The sequence below is a fragment of the Carcharhinus amblyrhynchos genome, chromosome 5, assembly GCF_965287045.1.
Source record: "Carcharhinus amblyrhynchos chromosome 5, sCarAmb.v2.hapA, whole genome shotgun sequence".
In the NCBI taxonomy this organism is placed as follows: Eukaryota; Metazoa; Chordata; class Chondrichthyes; order Carcharhiniformes; family Carcharhinidae; genus Carcharhinus; species Carcharhinus amblyrhynchos.
In genome coordinates, this window is record NC_137328.1 from 86,698,277 (window position 1) to 86,715,986 (window position 17,710).

The window sequence follows — 17,710 nt, forward strand, 5'->3', positions numbered from 1 at the left end:
GGCCAGCCCCGCAACCCACCACTGCTGACCTTCTGACCCTCCCTCCCCCACCCACCGATCTCTGGCCTCTCAGACCTACTTGGGCAGGCCCTGTTGTCTCCCCTTGACCCGGCCAATCCCAATCTCGTCTATCCCCTACCTGACCGGCCCCAATCTCCCAATTTCCCTGCCCACCCCTGGGCAGTCCCGATCTCCCCGACACTATCCACCACCATGTCACAGAATGGCCAGTCCCGATCATCCTCTTCCCTCCCTCTGCCAGCGATCCCAGTGCAGAGTGGCAGCGGGACTCTCCCCCTCTACCACCGATCACTCCCCCAGTAGGCCTCAACCCCCTTTGGGCCTGCCCCTTCAGACTGTCTGATGCCCAGGGGGCAGTGCCAAGATGCTCCTTGGGCATTGCCAGTTTGCCCCTTAGGCAGTGCTAGGGTGCAGAGCTGACTACACTGGAAATCTTACACTGGGAAACTCGTGGAGGCCAAGGTGCCCAGCAGGAAGCCCGAGGAACAGCCTTTGCTGATGACCCCCGGCTATTTGAGCAGCGCAGCAGCCTGGGAGAATTGTCTCCAACATTTATGCAGAGTTAATCTTTGTTATAATCAATAGATCAGACAATCAAAACATTGCATGTAACTGATTTGCATTGAAAACTGGCTACATGTTATTGTAAAGGAATCAGGACATTCACAGATTCTGCACATGATAGAGGCTTGCATCCGGCAGAGGTGTACATAAGGCATGGCACACTGCCTCAAAGGTAGGAGATGAAACGTGTAAAGTAAATTGAGTATTCAGTTCTGATTTTCCAGATGATCAGGTTTTGTAGAAGCTAACCTTTACTAACTCACATGATGGTACAACGGTTAGCACCACTGCCTCACAATGCCAGGGACTCAGGTTCAATTCTGGCCTCGGCTGACTGTCTGTGTGGAGTTTGCATGTTCTCCCATGTCTGTGTGGATTTCCTCTGGGTGTTCCAGTTTCCTCCCACTGTCCAAAGATGTGTGGGTTAGGTTGATTGGCCATGTTAAATTGCTCTTTAGTGTCAGGGGGACTAGCAGGGTAAATGGATAGGGTTACGGGGATAGGACCTGGGTGGGATTGTTGGCATTGCAGGCTCGATGAGCCAAAAGGCCTCCTTCTGCACTATAGGGATTCTATGATTTTAAGTTAACTCCCCTGTGTACACCAAGTATTGTAGCATAATGAAAAAAAAGCATATGCTTTAGATTTACAGGCTGCCAGTCTGCCAGAAGTGAACTGCAGCTAGCCAGGGCCTAACTCCAACAATGGGGAAGTCAAATAAGCTTGCAGATTTAATTTCCATATCATTCCTGATAAAACCTTATTCTACTTTAATAAACATCCTGTGGCAAAGGACATTTGACTTGGTTCTACTTTTAACTCTATGATAATTAGTAAATTCATATCTTCATTATCTAACAGTAACCTCCAAATTTAAAAAATTACTTGCTTGTTAGTAATGGCCAAACTGGAATTTAACAAACATTTCAAGAAGACATTGGGCAATTTTGTCACTGAGGGCTTCTGAATCAGATTGAACATGTGTTGAAAGAATGAGAGGGGATCTCATAGAAACATATAAAATTCTAGTAGGATTAGACAGGGTAAACTCAGACAGAATGTTCCCAATAAATGGAGGAACCCAGAACTAGGGGTCATTTTCTGAGGATAAGGAATAAATCTTTTAGAACTGAGGTGAGGAGAGGGTGGTGAATGTGTGGAATTCACTACCACAGAATGTAGTTGAGACCAAAACAGTATGTGATTTCAAGAAGGAACTAGATAGACCTCTTGGGGCTAAAGGCATCAAGGGATATATGATGATCATAATGAATGGTGGAGTAGGCTCGAAGGGCTGAATGGCTTACTCCTGGTTCTATTTTCTGTGTAAGTTTTTATGTATGGAAACCTGCACTGTGTAGGAAACAGTGACTCAATGGGATTTTCCCAATTAATGCTAGAGGGTGGGCTCACTGTCCAATTATGGGTGGTGGGCTGGCCTTCAAAGCTGGAGAGTCAATAAGATACATGCCAGCTTGAAAGTGGCAGCAAGAATCAATGGAATGTAAGTGAGGGAGGGGGCACTTCAAAATGGAGGCACTTCTTTCAATTTAATTGGCTGCTTTAATTGATATAAATGAGAATTCCTCTATTTCCTGCCATTTCAAGCACAATTTGCAATTACTGTAATCATTACTACTTCTGCAATGCTTTTGTTTCCCTCCAATTGCTTATGTATACGCTCTGAAGCCTGAAACAGCTATGAGTTACCTGCACTCTGCATGTCCGACTCTTCCTGTGAAACGCACAAAGGAACTGGTACAGCGTAAAAATATAGAAGGCTGTAATATTCAGCAACTCATAAATTCCTAGTCAATCATTAAACAAAATGATTCGAGATTTCTACATAGACAACTCAAGTTTTGACAGACAGATGCAGAGTTTTAATTCCCATTGTTTACATGCCCAGAGGTATGCAAATAATTCGTAGGCCACATAAAAATAAAACGTATCAGCCTGGGGTTGGGGTGAGGGGAAGTAGGAGCAGAAAAGAAAGCTGACTGCAGCTGCCTGGGCTGATAATAATTTAATGAAGTGGAGCTGATATTGGGTAAACTTTTTCTAAATTTACACAAATCAACTTTTGACAGGCAGAAATAGTGAACTCTTAATAAGTGCTCGATAATACCTAAACCTTGAGTATCAATTAAAATGATATCGGCACACTTCATTCAGTATTTTAACAGACTCGTTTTGCTGAGAAGGCATATGCTATTATTGTAAATGGGAAAAAAAACGAAGTATAACTTTGTCATTCAGCAGGCCACTCTGAAATCCACTTTGTACAATGCTTTATTTCTTCCAGCAATTCCTGTGTTAAATGCCTTTACGTGGTAATAGCAGCAACGTGATTTCAGAATACCAACTATATTAAAGTGGTGCAAGAGCAATTTTATACAAACAAAAAAAAGGTGGCAAATTTTCCCGTCCCATCCACCACAGGAATTGTAGGGCAGTGCAGACTATGCAACGGTCCTTTGACCATGGGCAGGATTTTCCAGTTTTGGGGCGAGCATGTCTGGAAAATCCCACCCAAGATATTGGAAATACTCAGCAGATCGGGTACCATCTGTAGAGAGGGAGAAACAGGATGACTAAGGAACTGTTACAACTGAACAGAGTGTATGGTGTCGAAATTTGCTGATGACACCAAGATTGGTGGAATGGCAAATTGTGCGGAGGGTGAGAAGAGTCTGCAGAAGGATCTAGATAGGCTGGGCGAATGGGCCAGGAACTGGCAAATGGAATTTAATGTTGGCAAATGTGAGGTTGTCCACTTTGGTAGGAATAATGGTAGGAAGGGCTATTACTTACATGGCGAAAAACTGCAGCATGCGACAGTGCAAAGGGACCTCGGGGTCCTTGTGCATGAGTCGCAAAAACCCAGCCTGCAGGTGCAGCAGGTGGTCAGGAAGGCGAATGGGATGCTGGCCTTCATAGCGAGGAGGATAGAATATAATAGTAGGGAGGTCTTGCTGCGGCTGTATAGGGCACTGGTGAGGCAGCAGCTGGAGTACTGTGTGCAGTTTTGGTTGCCGCACTTATGCAAGGATATTTTGGCCTTGGAGGGAGTGCAGAGGAGGTTTACTAGGCTGATACTGGAGTTGAGGGGGTTGAACTATGAGGAGAGGCTGAATAAACTAGGCTTGTACTCGTTAGAATTTAGAAGAATGAGGGGAGATCTCATTGAGACGTATAAGATGTTGAATGGGATGGATAGGATAGAGGTGGAGAGGCTTTTCCCACTCAGAAAGGACAGTAGGACTAGGGGGCACAGCCTCAAGATAAAGGGGGGACGGTTTAGAACGGAGTTGAGGAGGAACTTCTTCACTCAAAGGGTGGTGAATCTCTGGAATTCTCTGCCCGTTGAAGTGGTGGAGGCTGCCTCGCTAAATATTTTTAAGACACGGGTTCATAGCTTTTTGATAGGCAAGGAGATTAAGGGTTATGGGGAGAGGGCGGGAAAGTGGAACTGAGCCACGACAGATCAGCCATGATCTTATTGAATGGCGGGGCAGGCTCGAAGGGCTAGATGGCCTACTCCTGCTCCTATTTCTTATGTTGTTATGTTTCTGAATAGAACATTAGTGAGACCGTATCGAACTACTGTGCACATTTTGATCTCCTTACTTGAGGAAGGGTATAAATGCATCAGTGACATTTCAGAAAGGTTCACTAGGTTGATTCCAGGGATGAAGGACTTGCCTTATGAAGAGAGAGTGAGCTGTATAGGCCCATACTCGCTAGAGTTTAGAAGAATGAGGGGAGATCTAATTGAAGTATGTAAGATGCTAAAGGGATTAACAGGATAGAGGTAGAGTTTCCCCTTGTTGGGCATTCTAGAACAAGAAGCCATAGTTTTCGGCTAAGGAGTAGCAGACTTAAAACAGAAATGAGGAGGAATTTCAGTCAAAAGGTTGTGAATTTATAGAATTTTCTACCCCAGAGTGCTATGGACACTGAAACACTAAAGAAATTTAAGGGGGAGATTGGTATGTTTTTAATTAGTAACAGGCTGAAGGGTTATGGGGAACGGGCAGGAAAGTGGAGATGAAGCCAAGATAGAATCATAGAATCATACAGTGCAGAAGAGGTCCTTCGGCCCATCGAGTCCGCACCGACACATTAGAAACACCTGAACTCCCACCTATTCCCATCTGCCAGCACTTGGCCCATAGCCCTGAACGCTCTGACATACTAGGTGCTCATCCGGGTATTTTTTAAAGGATGTGAGGCAACCTGCATCCACCACCCTCCCAGGCAGTGCATTCCAGACCGTCACCACCCCCTGAGTAACATCCCCCTTAACTTCATGCCCCTCAGCTTGGACTTGGACTTGGACTTGAGGGGTCAGTCCCCTTGTGACTGACCCCTCAATCAAGGAGAACAGCTGCTCCCTATCCACTCTGTCCATAATTTTGCACACCTCAAATCAGGTCGCCCGTCAGTATTCTCTGCTCCAACAAAAACAACCCAAGCTGACACAACGTGTCTTCATAACTTAAATGTTCCATCCCAGGCAGGCAGCATCCAGGTGACTCTGCTCTGCACCCCACTCCGGTGCAATCACATCTTCCTTATAATGTGGCGACCAGAACTGCACACAGTACTCTAGCTGTGGCCTCACCAAAGTTCTATACAACTCCAACATGACTTCCCTGCTTTTGTAATCTATATCTCAATTGATAAAGACAAGTGTCCCACATGAGGTCAGAGTTGAATGTATTGAATAACAGAGCAAGCTCAGAGGGCTGAATTGCTTACCCCTGCTCCTAGTTCTCATGTCCTTATGTTAGAATCACTGTTTCAGGTCTGTAACCTTTACGCAATTAAGTTGAAGAATTTAAGAAAAATTAAACTCCCCACTACAAAGATAAAATTTCATAGCTTGAATCCATTCCTGTATTATACTTAAAAGAAAATCTTGAGGTGAGAGGGCAGGAAGAAAGTGCTATAGAATCAATCAGGCCTTCCTGCATTGGTAAACGACGAGGGGAAACAAAATGCTAAAAATTAGTCGGATGATCATTTGTACATTATTAATAGGCCACATTTCGGCATTATTCTGTTCTATCCGCACAGCCATTATTGTTATGTCTCAATTTAAGTGATCTATGGGGATGATTTCCTCTTGTTACCATGTCAAGAACTGCAATATACTGACACAGGAAGATATCCTCAGGTCGGCATTTTTAGAAAAATCATAAATGTTCAAAAATAATGTGTTTCTGAATTATCTGAAGAGGAGGCGACCTTCTTATAGGATCTTTAGTATCTGCTTTCAGCTACATAATAACTAACTGTTTTACATTCATCATTAATTTATTCCTGATTTTTCTTTACTGGTAAAATTTCAGGACTAGGGTTATTACTAATCTGGTCTGCATAATGGTTGAAAAATAACAGCCACTATACTTAAGAGTATAAGAAATAGGGGGCCATAGGGCCCCTTGAGCTTGCTTGGCCATTTAATCAGATTGTCACTGATCCCTGACCTCAACTTCACTTTCCAGCCCGACCCTGAAATCCCTTAATTTCCTTAGAATGCAAAAATCTATCTATCTCCACCTTGAACATTCTCAAGCATCACATGAGCTTCCACAGCTCTCTAGGTTAGAGATTTCCAAAGATTCAAAATCCCCTGAGTGAAGGAATCTTTCCTTATCTACCTCAGATAGCCATTCCATTATCCTGAAACTATGCCCCCAAGTTCTGGACTCCCCAGCCAAATAAAAACAACCCCCAGGGCTGAATTTTCACTGCTGAGATGGGTAGCTCGAGTTTAGAAATTTTCCAGCTCATCAGACATACTTTTGTAAAGACCCACCCAAAATGTTGCAATCTTCACTCTGGGGGGGGTAAAAGCAAGATATTGTCAGGCCCACCAGCATGGGAAACAGAGTGAGTGCAGAGGCAGTCAGGTCAGAATGCTCTGTTCCCTAAGGCATTATCCAAGTTGCAGTAAAGGCTGTTAAGCCCTCTAGCCCTCACCCAGCATACCTCTCACACCCCTCCCCCACCCATTCCCCATGCCCTCCAAGCTAATCTATGGCTCTTCCATGCTATTCACCCATTAAACACTATGTCCAAAATGAATGGTCCATATAGTAACAATGGCAAGTGCGGAAATGTTCAGGAAAAAACACCAATTCACAATTTATCTTTTGAAAAAAATTGCTGCTTCTACAACTCTATAAAGGTTCAATCAACCGGCTCAGTAAAGTATTAATAACAGAGGCTTCAAAAATGTCACAGTTCATAATCTTGTGCAAAGAAAAACATTGCAACTTTGAGAAAATAGATCACAGATAGAAAAACTTATTGAGGTAAATTTTATGCTTCTCAGTGTTGTTGGAGAAGTCAGACAGAATTGCCCACTCCTTCCCTGCCTTGCAGCCAGTAAATCACTGCCTAGTGAGATGCCACTCAACTGCTGAGCAATATGGTGGCAGTGTATCCAACTGTGGCCGAAAGATAACAAAACACCTGCAGACAAATGGGACAGTCATGGCCACCCATTTAAAGGATTTAAAGGCACCCTAGCACTGGTTTGTGGCAGCTGCAGCAGAATTGGTGCCCTGGAGGCTGAAGTTAAGTACTCAGAAAATCTTGAAGTCTCTTGATTTAGTAATGATCCTTTTTCTTGGATAAATAAAACTGAAATGTTGCTAGTAAAGAAAAATTAGGAATAAATTAATGATGTCTGTAAAATAGTTAGTTATATAGCTGAAAGCAGAAAATAAAGATCTTATAATCTGTGGTGTCACCTCCTCTTCAGATAATTCAAAAGTACATTATTTTTGGAGGTTTATGGTTTTTCTAAAAATGGTGACCTGAACAGCAGCAGGTAAGAGCTTTTTAAACGTTGCTGACCATTATGTTAGCAGTGAACTATTCAGGATCCTTGTCACTAATGAAAGAACATTTCAACACATCTATCCCATTTCCCTTATGAATAACAAATGTTTAAGAAAAGTTCAAATTCTACTCTCTATTTCTTTCTGCTCAGATGGCCAATATAATGGAGTCATTAGCTGTTGAGGAGTCCAAACTGAGGACTGTCCCATGGTTTGGTGATGAATACCTGCAAGGCCTCTCTCTTACAGGCTTTGAATAATCAATGGAAGATCCTCATGCTGGTTGACAGGAAAAGGAGACCTTCAAGCCAGACCAAAGAAGCCTGGATTGAGGTCATGGGGGGCGAGGGGAGACAGGGGGGTCAGTGACCATGGGGTCATCCAAACAACTTGTTTGCAGTGCCATTAGAGGCTCAATGACCATCTACGATCTGCCAGGTTGAGTGCGTAACCATTTTGGAAAGATGTGAGGGTGTGATATGTATCAAGTACGGGATTGCCTAGTGTCTGACCCAAGTGCACAAGGTGGCAATGAAGTAGAAATGCCACACTCCATCGTGACAGGGGAATCTGGGGCTTGGTGGTGGTGGTGGTGGTAGTAGTGGGAACTATGGACCAAGTTAGTCAGCAAAGAGCATTGAGAAATATTGAACACTGTCAAAGAACATGTTGGTTACACATTTGAAAGTCTGATTGCAGCATAGTATTTTCATTACAATGTCCATTTTATTAATAGAAAAAGAGGGCGCACAATGCCTGAGAGGAGGACCAGTACTGGGGTTATTTGAGCAAACATGGCCACTTTCCCCTCCTATCGAGGAAGAAATGCAGGAGCTGGCAGTGAATCAGTGGAGTCACATCAATGAGCAAAGTGAGGTTGGAGGATGGTCCAGTGGTGGTGAGATTGCAAAGGACGCATTGCTTTCTCCTGCAAAGGTGGTGCTAAAGGAAGGATGGGGGGGAGGGGGTGGGAGGTGTACTTACAGGGGAAGGTGGCAGAGAGCTAGGATTAACTTGGAGGCTAACGGAATTCTGGGAGGAAGGTGTATCTCAATTTTGAACAGACTAAGGTTTACACCTTGGTTACCCCCTCCCAGTGACGCCTGCGTGTGTTTTGACAAAGTGTGTCCCTCTGACCTCACCTTTAATGATGATGATGTCCCTCATTTTCCTTGGTTTTTTTTCCCCACAAGACAAATGTCAGCACTTGGAGCCATTAGCCCTAAGAGAGCATTATTTATCTCGGAGGAGGAGGGGAGCCTCAGAGGGTGCAGCATTACATACTTGCCCTGCACTAGCACCGGTGCAGATACACACACCTGCGTGGGTATGGGCAAGTTGGCTCTAAGGAGCCACATGTTGCAAGACTTGCTACTGGAGGCCTCTAGCAGTCAGCTGTCATTGTGGCACTCTGGAGCACTTGTGCCAAAAGTTGAGGAGCGAAGGAAAGTCTGTTCCTATCGAAAACATCCTGAGAAGTATCTTCCAATGGCAGCAGCAGTTGTCCTGCTGCTGCCATGAGTCCATTCAGTCCTCCCATCTTTCCCAAGAGGAATCAAGATCTGGATGTGACTCTAGGCTCCTCATCCCCCTTTCGTCTCGTCTCTGGACACCACAGCTCAGATACAGGGTAATGAGTGCAGATTAGAGTGCATATCCAGTATCTCATCAATAATCTGCTGAGTTTAGCCCTCTGTAACCATCACCAGTCTCTCACTGGAGGAAGACATGTATTAGGTTCACTCTATTTGGTCTTCCTCTACCATGGTTTCCCCTCACTGGAGCACTGAGTTATGCAATGCACATAATGAGACTGGAGCAGGAGAGTATTGAAGAGCACCAGCTGACCGATGCAAACATCAAAACCAATAGTCTGCTCAATGCTGCTCCTTGTGAAAGTGCATCCCATGTTTTACTTCCTCTCTGGCTCAGAGCGCAGATTGCAGATTGGGATCATTAGCCATCTTTTCAGGCGGTGTCTTTGTCTCCCAGGAGAAATCATCCAAAGGTTCTGGTCCACAGAACATCCCTAGCGCCTGTCAATGTCTCAATATGTAGGTATCATGGCTGTTCTCAGGATAGAATAATGCAAGTGTGCATGCACTATGTAAATATTCATATACAGGCTGCATATGGATAGATGGTAGATTTTTCTGTTAACGAATACTCCTGGCTGTCTAGAAGGCACTTTAATTGCCACATGTGTGCAATCCATTACCCTTTGCACCTTTGGAAAGCCTGCAATACTGCCAAAGCCTCTGGCTCTGTCTGTCTGACTAGTGTTGTCATTGCAAAATGAAAAGAAGTCAGGGGCATGCCTGAACAGTGAGTCTATTAAAACCTATCTATGCAATGGAAGGCCACTGGCTGCAATATCCTACAAAGGTCTCCAGATGATGCCTGGAAGTACCCTGAGGTGAAGAAAATCAGGGTCACTGTGTCCTTCAATGTCACAGGCCCACCAACACAATGTGATGAAATCTCCCAGTCAGAACATCACAGATTGATGTGACAGTCTCTCAGAGACACTGTCTTCTCATGCATTGCCATTCTAATATTTAGAGATATATCATACTTCGCTGCTATACTCTGTTGGCAGGATAATGCCTCTGCCTACCTGCTGCTTATGTCTTCCCTTTGCAGGCTCTTGCTCAGCAATAGATGCCACAACTTTCTGGACTACAACCCGTCCTTAGCCAGTTTTCCTCCTTCTTCTCCTTCTCCTCCTCTCTTCCTCACTGAAGGAGAAACCTCCTTCAAAATGTACATGAGTCATTGGGACACTGATTTCAAGGCCCAATCCAGCAAAGCAGGAAATTCATTTAAAATCTATCTCCAAGTGCCCTTCCCCAACAGGGAACTCACAGTGAAGACTCAAAACTATTATTAAATTGATGTACACAGGTAGTGAATTCTCCAAACTCCTCCAGCTGACTCTTCTGCTGAAGTCAGTCAATGGTCCCACTTACAACCTTTTTATCAACCTTTGCAACAATTCTTCATACCTGATGCTGAAAATTTTTCCCATGTCAAGGGCAATGTAAAATACTAGTCCATTGACTCATTAACAAGCTAAATTGACCTTTAATTCGTTTTTAAAAATGGTGGGTATGCTACTATTTTTGGCACCCACACCACTTCCATATTATCGGTGACTGGCAAGATGACTTTGGATTAGCAGCCTAATGTCATCTCGCCAGATTTTAAACATGCATTGAAACCACAACAGTCCCCATTTCCCAAAGTAAAATTCACCCCATTATAACTACTTAAAGATGCCAAACAAGCAAAGTCAATAGCTCTTTCCAGTTGTCAAAACAGAACCCCCTGCTGAGATAATCCTTTTATGAGTCTGGGCTCCCAGCCAATAATGCATAATGAGGCCATCCAATTCCATTGAAATAGTTCTTACAACTGTCCTCATCTTCCTTACTCTTGTACTCCAACTCACTTGCAGCAAAGACCAACATACCATTTGACTTCCTAATTGCTTACTGTACCTAAAAGTTAACTTTTGGTGTTTTTGATGCAATGCCACCCAAATCAACTCTGAACATCAACATTTAATGATTTCTCACAATTCAAAAATATTCACTTTTTATGTTCTTCCTGTTAAAGTATTTCCCTACATTCACCCCCACTTGCTTGGCCATTCATTTAATGTCTCTATCTCTTTGTAGATACTTTGGAGATGATTTCACTATGGGACCATTACTTGATCAGGAACTCACTCAATTCACCAGTGGGCTCTGCCATAATTATTTCTTAGCCATCACATTAGCTTCTGGGTTCCCTGGCCAATCAGAGGGAGGGTGAGATCACACACTGGAACTGTCAAAGGAAGGAATTCCAATTAAAGCAATTCTGTCATAGGTTATAATGGGTCAGGCGCACATGGACTTTTGAGAAGGCAATCGTCTCCTGAATGCAGAGGAGACCTGGGAAGGCTGCTTCACCCGGGTCTCTTAATCTTACCTGGAGCTCCTGCAGTGTGATCTGCGAAGTTGCAGTGAGATGGACTTTCTCAAGAATGGGAGGAAGAGGAAAGCCTCTTGAAACAAGTAGGCATGGATGGAAATGAGCGAGGAAGTCAGCAGCAGGAATTGGGTCCCTCAAAATTGGAGACAACACACCACTAGAATCAAGGCTATCAGGAGAATGCAAAAGGTGCAAGGTATAGCAAGTTTAGGTGCTTAGTCCCAAATTCTTACTTCCTATGTTCTTCTGCAAAATTCTCCACAGAACAACAGATCTTGCAGTAATTGCTCTCTCCCTCTCTCTTTCTGCGTACCAGAGATTTGCATGTGAAGGTAGCCCAGTCCATCACACGAACCACTCTCCCATCCAGTGACTCCATCTACACTTCCCACTGCCTTGGAAAAGCAGCCAGCATAATTAAGGACCCTGGACATAGTCTTTTCCAGCTTCTTTCATCGGGAAAGAGATACAAAAGTCTGAGACCACATACTAACCGACTCAAGAACATCTTCTTCCCTGCTGCCATCGGACTTTTGAATAGACCTACCTTATATTAAGTTTATCATTGTTTACACACTAGCTGTGACTGTAACGCTATATTCTGCAACTTCTCCTCTCCTTCTCCCCAATATATCCCAATACATGTGACAATAATAAATCAAATCAAAGACGTCCCTATCTAGATAGTCAACACTCATTCTCAACTTCATTCTATTTCTCTCTTATACCCAAGCCTCACAGGCATCCTCCAAAAATATGACATTCCCTCTTATCCACATAATAAGCCATTACTACTCATAACTTTTTGTTTTCTCTCCATTCAGAAGGAGAGATATTAGAACTTTGGGCAGGGCCAGAGTCCTGTTGGGAAGGTCTCCCTCCAGTGACAGGAACCCTGCTACCCAATGGTAATGTGTATCCATTTGGTCCAATGAGAAGGAAGTTGCAAGTGTCAGCAATGACCTGCCATGAAATCTTGAATCAGGCCTTGTCCAGAAGTAGATGGTCAGAAACAAAAACAAGAACTCTGAAAGAAAACACGAGTTTTGCAATCCTCCAAACACTAACAAGATCACTTTTTTCACATCCCATGAGTTTTAAACAATTTCTTCTTTTTACACCTTACATGAATGCAGTGTTAGCCCAGTTACAATATAACATATTGTGAGATCATGGGCTTTAGTGACCTGGGTGTCATATGACATTGCCAAATGCATCTCTGGATTCACAAAGCATTCAAAGTTAATTATGTGATCAGTCTAAATGCTAATGTGTCCACAGCTACTACTTTATTTGCAAAGAATGCTAACAGAAGTTGAGGATTCCATCATTTATTCACAGGAGGTTCATTTGTATTGTATCATTTGGATTAGTTTGCAATATGTAATGGGCATCTGCTTGCAATGTAAAGTATTTGCAGCAAATAGAAAAATATCGCGACATTTTGTAAAGGTTCTCCTAAATAGCTTGTACATCATTCAATTGGAAGTTGTTTTTCCTTCAGAATGACTTGCAAATTAGTTTACTAATACCTTCATGAAAAGAAATCCCAATTTCACAAGGAAATTGATGAGTCATATGATAGAGGATTGTTAATTGGCTATATCAGGACACTGCCGCATGTGCAGAAATCCTCACCAGCAGCCAGAGTGGATACTGGGGACAGATTTTTTTTCCTCTTAAATAGACTTGTTCTGAATGGGACAGCGTTTCACTGCCCTGGTCAGTTCAACCTTCAGTGCTTGATTGTCCAGTCTGTGAGAGTGCTCTGAGTGGCCAATCAACAGGGTCAGTGGGGGAGAGTAAGGGTGAGCCAGGGGACAGTGTGGAGAGTGCGGGAGAGAGCCAGGGGACAGTGTGGAGAGTGGGGAAGAGCCAGGGGACAATATGGAGAGTGGGGGAGAGCCAAGGCACAGTGGATACAGTGGGGGATAATGTAGAGACTGAGGGAGAGCCGGGGGAAAGTGGTGGAGAGTGGAGGAAAGCCAGGAGACAGTGGGGGAGAGTCAGTGGACAGTGGAGGAGAACTGGAGACCAGAGGGCTGTGGGGCACAGTGTGTTTGATTACCTGTCGGGGTCTGGAAGAGTAAGCGTGTGAGAGGTGTGGCAGAAATAAGGAGTTGTGTGGTAGATGGCTGGTCCTGTGTGGCAGAGGGGTTAGTGTGGGGTGAGGTGGGGAGAGAAAGGCTTTTTAAAATTCTGAATACATGATATGTACTGTCTTTAGTTAAATTCAATGTTGTCCCCGTGTGCAAAATGGGCATAATCAGTGGGATCTTCTGGTCCTGCCTCTGTCAACAGGATTTCCAATTGGCTGGACCCCACATGCCTGGAAACCCTTGACAAGCGTGCATTTTTGGTGAAACCAAAAGATCCTACCTGTGAGAACAGTCATAAAATTCAGGCCTACACCTCTATACTCCATAATTCTGGAAATCGGGGGATGGATGTATTCACTACCAGGCTGACCCATACTAATTACTGCGATGTGCCACACTGTTGCTGGACAAATTTTCAAGCACAGGCTTTGTGTGACTTAGTTAATTTCCAACAAAGGAGGTGATGGCCTAGGGATATTATAACACGACTATTAATCCAGAAACTCAGCTGATGTTCTCGGCACCTGGATTCGAATCCTGCCACAGCAGAAGGTGGAATTTGAATTCAATAAAACTGTGGAATTAAGAATCTACTGATGACCGTGAAACCATTTTTGATTATTGGAAAACCCATCTGGTTCACTAATGCCCTTTAGTGAAGGAAATCTGCCATCCTTACCTGGTCTGGCCTACATGTGACTCCAGAGCCACAGCAATGTGGTTGACTCTCAACTATCCTCTGAAATGGCTTTGCAAGCCACTCAGTTAAAGGCCAACTAGGGATGGGCAGTAAATGCTGGCCAGCCAGCAACACCCTTGCCCCATAAATAAATAGTGGACAAGCTATGGAGAGTGAGGAGGTGAATTACTCACTGCAGTGTTCCTAGCCTCTGACCTGATCTTGTAGCCATTATGTTTATGTGGTGAGTGGAGTTGAGTAACCTAAAGGATATTGACAAAGGGGATTCAGTGATAGTGACACCATTGAAGGTCAAGGGGCGATGGTTAGTTAGAGTGTCTCTTAACGGTGATGGTCATTGCCTGTCATTTGTGTATTGCAAATATTACTTGCAGCTTGTTATTTGTGCTTAAAACACTTGCTGTGAATGCACTTGAAGCTAGTTGAATACTGTATCATGAGGGGCTTAACACTAATGATGTCAGCTGAATGGTTGTTGTTCACAATTGTTGTGATTTCTACAGTACCAGGCAGATAAATATTTGCAATTGATATGGTTTCAGATCAGTTCCTTAATTTGGTTAGTCATAAACTTAAATATCATTTTTTAATGCAGCATTTCACAACTGAGTATAAGTTAACACTAATCTGTGCTGAATTCTGTCAAAGTTTTCAAGTAGTGTGGTCTTACTGTTGTTCATTGTGCAATAAAGTCAGAGCGGAATGGAGAATTCTGGGATCCTGTGACAAATGAAGCCTTGGTTCAGTCTTTTTTGAGAAAATAAGGTCAAAGTGTAATTGAAAAAATGTCTGTCGTTTGCAACAGCTGTCTTCAATAACTGGAGATCTTAAGGATTGCAGACTTTGATTGGACATGTTTTGACAAACACCGTCACAGGACTGCCTACCTTCAACTGCTCCTCCCCCAGAATCCGGCCATTGGCCTTCTGACATGTATCCTGAGCACCAACTTCCCAAGGATTTTCAATGTGTCCCTGGTTTCTGAGTTTTGAAAATGTGGTCACCCTATCTAGTAGAGGAGAACATTTCTGACTAGTGTGTTCTTGGTCCAAGAAAGCATTACTAGATCTGAAGGTGGGGAATAAGATGAGCCAAGTGCCTTTGAGAGAACACTTGGGTTAAAGCGATCATTGTATCATAAGACTTAGATCAGCCATAGAGATTAGCAAGCAACAGTCTAAAATAGAACTTCTAAATTGGAAAGGAGATTACTTTAAGTGGGCTGAAACAGGAACCAGCTAGGATGAAATGGAACCAACGATTGGCAGGAAAACCTGTATTGGAACAATGGGTGATCTTTGAGGAGGAGATGCTTCCGGCACACACTAAGTACATTCTAACAAAGGTAGGGGAACAAAAGCCAGAGCTCCTTGGCAATGAATAAAATGGAGAATATAACAAAACAAAAAAGGAGATGCATGCCAGGTGAATTTTTCCAGCAAGAAGCAAGCAAAATACAATAATTTAAGATGGGAAGGGAAGAGGAAAATAAAACTATCAAAGACAGAATACGAGAATAGAATGACAATTTATATAAAAGAAGAGATGTCAGAGGATTGAAAAGTAGTGAACATGACACCCTTGTTAACGATAAGCTGAAAGGACATTCCAAATAACTATAAGGTTAAAATCAGTAATAGTTAAGGATTTAGAAACAATAATTAAAGAAAGAATTAACAGAGCTTGAAGATGTTTGAGTTAATTAAGGCACAGATTTGTAAAAGACAGACATTTCTAATTGAATGTTTTAATAAGAATGTTGCTGAGGGAAATGCCATGGATGTTGGCGAAATGGATTCGAGGAAACCTTTGATAAAGTACCACATAAAAGGCTGGTTAACAAAACTGAGGTTCCTGGAATAGGAAAACAGCCTGGACAGATCCAAATGGAGAAGTTACTGTCATTAAGTAATCTCCACATTTGAGGAGAATTAAGTCAAGTCTTCTTCACAGTGCCTTCACCCACTTTACATGTAATATTTATACAGATCTACAAAGCGAGATTTGGTCCATCATCATATCCTGTCTGATGAACAACCGCTCTGCTTGCTGAGCATTCATTCATCAAGGTAACAGGGGAACCCAGCATCCTCGAATGAGTGTGACTTCAAAACAAGAGTTGGTGCAGATCAGCAGAAATGGAAAGAGTTAATTTGAAGAAACAAAGCTGGCAGTTGGAGCAACAATAGTCTCCTTTTGAAGGTGTGTGCTGAGCATCAGCTCTTCATTAACAAAGTAGTTCCTGCCTCCCTAGTCACAGAAAGGCACCATAGATGCATTTTTTTTCTATTAATCAGTATCTAATTGTTTATGTCATCACCAGTCAAAGGAACAGGCATGTAACAAAAGCCATGTGTGGCACTGATTGCTGGACTGTCCACTATCGTATCATATTAAAGCTAAACATCTAGATCTATGCCCCTAGGTGTCCCCCAGGCATGAAGGTGTATTTGTCTCAATGTCTCAAGACTCAAACAGGCAGTCATGAAGAAACTGAGAAACTCAAAGGTCACCTGTGTAGAGTGAAAATGGACACTCACAGCATTAAGGATGACTGGATGACCATCAGGGAAACAACATGCTTCATTGATCTGGAGAACCCTGGACCTACCTTTTGGAACCCGAAAGATTGTTCAATGAAAACAATGAAGTGACCCAGAAATGACTGGAGAAGAAACATTGGGGGTGATTCTCCCGTCCCGCCATGCTAATTTTTGTCAGCTGATTCACAGGATTTACGCATGCATTCCTGATGTGTGCATGTCTTGCTGCACCGGATATCCGGTGGCGTTAGAACCACGCTAGAAACCGGCAGGAATACCAGGTAAGTTATTTTAATATATTTTACATTTTTTTTAATGTAATTAGCGGGCCTGCACTGAATTGTCTGGGCCCACTAGCATCTCCCACTCCGTCAGGAATATTTCATTCCAGCGAGATTCAGCCTAGCTCCCCATTTTCTGGAAACTAACGGGATGACCCCACTAGAGTAAAGGGGGGCAATTAGTGTCCCCCGGGGGGGGTGGTGCCGTCTGGGCATGGGCACCCTGGCAGTGCCAGCCTGTGTCCCTGCTAGTGCCCAAGGAGCAAAGTGCCAATGCCCAGGGGGCACATTGGTATTGTCCACTGGGCATGGGGCAGTGCCAAAGGGGTAGGGCCTAGGGGTTGGGGCCTGGTGAGGGCAGGGCTTAGGGGCGATGGAGTTGGAGGGAGGCCAGTGATCGGGGTGGGCTGGGGGGTGGTGGTGGTCAGCAGGGAGGGAGCGGTTTGCTGGGGATGTGAAGTGATCATCACTGCTGGGGGGGGTTGAAGATTGGGGCGGTCCCCCCTCAGGGATGGGAGGGGAGATGGGGCTGGCATGCAAATGGATGGAGCTGTGATCAGGTCATGGGAGGGCTTTATTGAGCAGCACTATGGGGTACTCAAGCTGGCCAGCAATTGAACTTACCGACAAATGGGAGGCTGACAGTTTAGGGCCATTGCGCATATGC